The sequence below is a fragment of the Urocitellus parryii genome, chromosome 9 (genome assembly GCF_045843805.1).
Source record: "Urocitellus parryii isolate mUroPar1 chromosome 9, mUroPar1.hap1, whole genome shotgun sequence".
NCBI lineage: Eukaryota > Metazoa > Chordata > Mammalia > Rodentia > Sciuridae > Urocitellus > Urocitellus parryii.
The window spans coordinates 7591101-7597403 of NC_135539.1; positions in this window are offsets into that span (position 1 = coordinate 7591101).

Here is a 6303-nt window from a genome sequence, read left to right on the forward strand (position 1 = left end):
TCCTGAGGCCCCGACTCCCTCTGTGCCTCCCTCAGGCCTTCGGGCTTTGAACTGGCTCTTTTTCTCTCTTTCCTGCGTGTCAGCCTCATGCTCCCGGTTAGCTCCTGAACTTCCTTGTCTCTCTGGGCTCCCATGGGCCAGGATCAAGGTTCTGGATGTCAGTGACATGCTGAGGGGTCTGGAGAAATGGAAGGCAGGGCAGCGACAGCAGCTGATAGGGCCTGACAAGTTCATTTATTCTATTAGCCCACAGGTACTGAGGACTCTGTGATGGACAGGGCAGTGCTGACCGTCTGGAGTCACCAAGAGGCCAGGGAGACCAAGTGAGCCACCAAGCAACTAGGAGAGTGGAGCACTAAATACAGAATGTGACAGGCACCAGGAAGCAGGGAGCAAGGGGGAAGGGGCCATTCCAGAGGGAGTTTCCCTGAGAGAGGAGACCACCTTGAGGGCACCAGCTGTGCTAGGGCAGGGCAGCAGGTGCCTCAAGCAGGGGACACACGGGCACGTTAGGTGATGGAGGACTAGGTGAGGAAATCCTGACTTCAAGGGCTGGGGTTGTGGCTCAGTGGTAGATGCTTTTCTCTTATATACAGGGCCCTGTGTTCAATCTCTAGTACTAGAAAAAAAAAGTAAGAAAGAAAAACAAAGAAAAAAGAAAATTCTTGGCTATGAGACAGGTTCTGCACATACAACCCAAAGTCTTAAGGATAGGGATTTGGACAGATACTCACATACCTGTGTTCCTGGCAGCTGTATTTAAGTAGCTGAGAGGTGGAAACTGCCTGAGTGCCCATCAGCAAATGATCAGGTAAACTAAATGTGTGCATGCAATGGCCTATTATTCAGCCACAAAAAAAGTAATGATTTTTTTTCCATGTAGGGAATCAAACCCAGGGCCTCATGCATGTGGGGCAAGTGCTGTACTCCTGAGCTACCCCAATCCCAGAATAATGTTCTGATGCCTGCTTCTGTGTGGATCAACCTCAAAAACATCTTGCTAAGTGAAATAAGCCAGCCAGGGAAGTTATATCTTGTATAATCATTTGTATGAAATGTGCAGAATAGACCATCCATAAAGACTGAGCAGCTTGGTGGTGGCCAGGGCTGGAGGGACAGGGAGTGGCTGCTTAGCGGCTGCAGGGTTTCCTCTCTAAATGATGAGAACATTCTGGAACTGAATTGAGGCATCGGTCACACAACATTGGGAATTCACTAAATGCCATTGAATTGTTCACTTTAAAATGGTTGATTTTGTTGTGTGAATTTCACTTCATTAAAAAAACAAAACAAAACAAAACAAAACAAAACAAAAAAACACCTCCACAGAAAACTCAGCAGCACAGGGATGTGTTGGGAGAGAAGATTCTGGGAGAGCTTTATTAGTTCTGTTAGGACACGAAAGATTCATTAGGGAGGCACACAGCTGTATGGGACAGATGCCACAGAAGAAAGGATTCAGGGCACAGATCCCTCAGAAGCTGCAGGGACATGTGCAGGCGGAGTCTGGCTGTGCTGCTGGGGCAGCGGGTCCTGCCAGCCCTGTGTGCTCTCCCAGGTTCCTTCTGACCCTTCAGATTGCTCCTTCCCTAGAACGTCTCCTCCACGTCTGCTCCATCTGTCCTCGGTGCAAGATCTGGGGACCCTCTGCAGAGGATGGGGCTCTGTGTGGCTCTCCTCTGGTTCTCCATCACAAACTCTAGTCACCTTGGTGTTCTGCTGCCCAACTCCATCTCTTCATTGGCAGGAGTCCGCCAGCTTGGCCTGGGTTCCCCTCCCTTCCTCGCAGCTTAGAAACCATGTCCATGTGCCATCTAGAGTGGACATGCCTCACGGCTCCCTGTGTCCCTGGGGCTACTGTCCTTTGCTGCCTGGGGTTGTATCCACAGCTTTGTATATTTTGTCTTGTTCTTTGCTTGTTTTAGGCAGAAGGGTCCAGTTCTTGTCACTGCATCTTGGCTCAAAGTAGAGAGAAGGCTCTTATGTCAGAGAGAAAGAAATGTTAAAAAGAGAGAGAGAAAGAAATCTAGTGGGGTCACGTTTCCTCGTCTGGCTCTCACAGGGAGTGGGACTAATGTACCTCTGTCCCCTCCTGAGCATCACCCTGTTGCACAGAGCTGGTCAGGATCCAAAAATGCTTCCTTGGGCAAGTCAAACCACTCTGGCCCAGAGGTGGGGAGGGTCTGGGTGTCCTCCAGACTGCTGCTGCCCCCCCCCCAGCATCCAGCATTGGCCAATACGTGTCCCCTGCTTGTCCCCCTCCCTAATGGCAGGAAGGGCATAAATGGATCCTTGTTACCAAAGCGGAAGGTAGCATACCATCACAGCTCCCAGGGGAGTTGGCTCAGGGGCCCCAGAGGCCCTGCAGTGCCTACCTGGACCAGAGGTTCTAAGCAAGATGCCTCCAGCAGACTGGCCATCAGGTGGAGGAAGGACAGGCAAGGGTTGCTCAGTTCTGGGAAGAGGCTCTTGAGGCTTTAGTTCAGGAAGTGAGGATACAGGGTCCATGCTGGGTGGCAGAGTGGCCCCAGTGTAGGGCCATGTGGGCCCTGCTGGGCTGCTGGTGTAAGCACACAGCTGTCTATATGTTTGGGAACCACTGGCACGCTAGGATTTGGAGTGATATTTCTATTTCCTAACTTAGATTTCTCTCTAGAAACTGCCTAAAGATTGTTCCTCCTCCCAACTCCTGTGAGGTCCTGTAAAGATCCTGGGCCTGCAATTAGGAAACCAGTCAGAGAGCCAGTTTGCAAACCAGCTGTCTCAAAATGTACCCTCAGGATTCTTACTTTATGGAGCTCACTAAGTGATGATCCAGAGGACCACAGGATTTTATTACATTCCCTGAGAGGAGGGGCAAGGCACAACACCTAGGGCCACAGGGGAGGCACCAGGGACCAACAGGGGCCAAAGGAGCAGGGGAAACTGGTCTTTCTTGGAGTCTCCACCAGGAAGGTGGAGCCCAGGTCTCGATAGTGTGAATAATGCTGGGGGCTTTGGGCAGGGCTGGCATCCCTGGTTGGCCTTGAGTGGTTCAGGTCAGGGTCAGGAGCTCTTGAGAGTTGGATAAGGAGCAGGTCAGATGTGGGGCTCTGGGTAGCAGGGCAGGTGGAACAGGTGGCTGTTAGTTTGGCCTGTGACTAATGGATGTCAGAGAGAGAAATACAGAACCAGAGAGAACACAGAACACCAGCCCTTATCCAAGGCCGGGCCAGGAGCCATTTCCTGTGGAGCTGCAGATCCTCACTGAGCCATGGAATGCAGCCCCATCCTGAGGACTTGTCTCACCCTGGTTCATTCTGGGTCAGAGGCTGCTGGTACCTTGGGCTGGGCTGGAACAGCAGTAAGTCCTGTGGTGAGCCACTTCAGAGACTCTCTGGACTCCTCCCCAGATAGGACAGTGAGTCCAGAGGAGATGTGGGACAAGCTGGGAATGCAGTCCTTGCTGGCCCTGAGCCATTGAGGATGGACAGGCTAGGCAGGGCCCTTGAGGGCTCCTGGAGGCCAGTTGGGGTCCTGCCTCTAGATCCTACCCTCTGGCAAAGGGGACAAAGTACTATGTCTCCAGATGGGCTGTGGGCAGGGTCTGGCTGAGAACCCAGCTAGAGTCCTGGCTTTCAGGGACATGGTGTGACAGCCACCAGGGAGACTAGATGGGCAGGAGCCCACCAAGGCCACAGAGACTTTCAGGTAAGCCAGGCCTCAGAAGACATCCCTGCCCCTGAGCCCACTGCCTGGGGACATTTGTCCCCACTTTCAGGAATGATGAGACCTGTCTAAGCCATCCCCAACAGCAGGCACCGCTGAGGCTTCTGGACATAAGGATCCCTCTCCTGCTCCAAGCCAAGCTTCCGGCTTTGAGGTCGAGAATTCCTTTCATACTGCTTAATCTGAGCCATATTGTGTGTGATTTCTGTTGGAAGAACCTTACGAAAACAGTCAGTCAACCAAAACAGTTAATATGAAACTGTTGCCAGAGGATTTCATACACGAGCCTTCTGATTAAGGGGAAAACGAGATCTCCAGCCGGGCCATCGAGAACAATCAGAGATCTTGTTCTCACTGTCTCTCAGCTCCCACCGCTCCTGGCTGGGCCCCCTTGCAGGGGGGAGAGCAGCCGACTCCACAGCCTCCCACGGTCAGATCCTATCATCTCTCTTCCGTCTCCCACCAGGGAGGACGGGATATCTGATGGGAAGCCGATCTGGAGAGAAACGCTCTGACCGCCGCAGGGAGAGCTATCTCCCACAGAGGGTCTCAGCGGCCCCGTGGCGGGGGGAACTCCTGCCAAACATGCCAATTTGGGGAGAGAAGCATCCGGAGACTGTCTGGCCCCTAGCTTCACTGTCTGGACTTGGATTGGGGGGTGGCGGCAGGGGTGGTGCAGGGGCCATGCGCTTCATTGCTGTCCAGTCCTACTGGGGGCAGTAGGGGAGGAAGGAGGGCAGCAGGCTAGGCAGGGGGAAAACAAAAAGATAAGGTAGACTCTCTGGCCCCCAGGAGCTCTCCAGCCCCTTTGTGGTATGCTTAGGAGTGGCGGGAGTTAGAGAGAGATGGAGGTAGACGATGTTACTGCTGGCAGTGCGGGCCATGACCCATGGCCAGTGTTCCCTGGAACTTGCCAGGACTTGAGCAGAGTCAGAATGAGACCCTGGGTGCAGCCCAGCTTTATTAAATATCATAATAAGCATACTAGGCACATGCAGGTTCCTCTGCTGTGGTGTGGGGCTCCCGTGGAGCAGAGGGAGGGATGCCCCTCATGTGGACAGGTGTAGGACAGATCTCCCAGGACCTCCAAACTCTGGTGTGCATATCCTCTAAGATCCTGGCCCTGAAGGGAGGGACCTATGGATTGGATGGATGTCACTCCTGTGATTCAGCAACTGGTCACTTGAGTTCCTCATAAGGAAGGGTCTCCTGGGCGAGTCTGACCAATAAAGTGGGCTCTGAACAGGAGGTCTCCTCTTGGGGTGATGAATATGTTCTGGAGCCAGGAGAGGTTGAGACTGGCAGCCTAGCTCAGGAGGACTGCCTGGGGGCTGGCTGGCTGGATCTGGCTGCCTGCCTGCAGGAGATATAGGCAAAAGATGGAAAAAGGAAAAGTAAACTTGATGCAATTTGATCAGCTCGATAGCTTCTCCCTGTCAGTCCACAGAATGTCACAGGACACAGAAACAGCAGGCAGGTGAACATACAGGATGATGTGGTTGTCCCGCAAAGGGACAAAATGGGACAGAAGGCACACTTACGTAGCTCTCCTTAGCCCGCCCTGGGCAGGTCAGGCAATGGAGCCCTTCAGCTTTCCCTCAGCCAGAGCAAGTAGCTAGCTCCTGACTCTGACAGGGCCCCAGACCCCGCCTGTTGGGGCTGAAGCTCAGTGCTCTGATTATAGTGAATGCCGCTGAGTTGTTCCCCAGTAAAATGTTGGCTCTGTGTGATATGAACACCACCTGTGTAAAGAACAGAAGGGGTCTCTAGAGGGCAGAAGTAGGAGAAGGTAGACGGTCCTCCTGCTAGCCTGGCAGAAAGCAAGCAGCTGCAAGGTGACCTTTTGAGGCCTATGGAAGAGCTGAGAGTGGCCCCAGTCAGTGGCCTTTAAGTAGACAGAGACCCAGGCCTTCAAATGCATCCATACCCTATGGATTCTGCCCACGGCCTGTGAGTTTGGGAGGACCCTGGACTTTAGATGAACCCCCCACCGTGCTGCCACCTTAGTGCAGCCTTGTGAGGCCTGGGCAAGGATGCTGCTCTGCCCTCCCAGACTCCTGACCCACAGCACTCTGATAATCTAATGGGTATTGTCTTGAGCTGCTGAATTTGTGGTCATTTCTGACGCGCATAGAAAACCAACACAATAGGGCAAGCCAGCCAAGAAGAATGTTCTGGAAGAGAGGGTTAGAACTCAGACAAGGTTGTGCAGCATTTGGCTTCTGGATTTCGAGGTGTGGAGAAGAACTAGGAAGCTCTGGGTTGGTGGATCAGCTCACACCAGTGGTTTCTATCCAACACTCTTCCCCAAGAAACTGGGAAGGCTGACACCACTCAGGATGAGATCCTGGGTGCAGCCCAGCTTTATTAAATATCATAAGCTTGGTATTAATTCCTGCTGAAACAAACATTCAATTCCTGTCCTGTTATAAACAGAAATGCTTTAAAATCAGGGTCCGTGGGTCAAGAGGGAGAACTAAAAGGTTCTTCGAAGGCCCTGTCCCCATGGTGGAGCCTCTGGGCTGAAACTGAGGTGCTCTAAGTAGTGCCCCTTCTGGAGGATCCAGGGGAGGTCCATTTCCCTGCTCCCTGGGT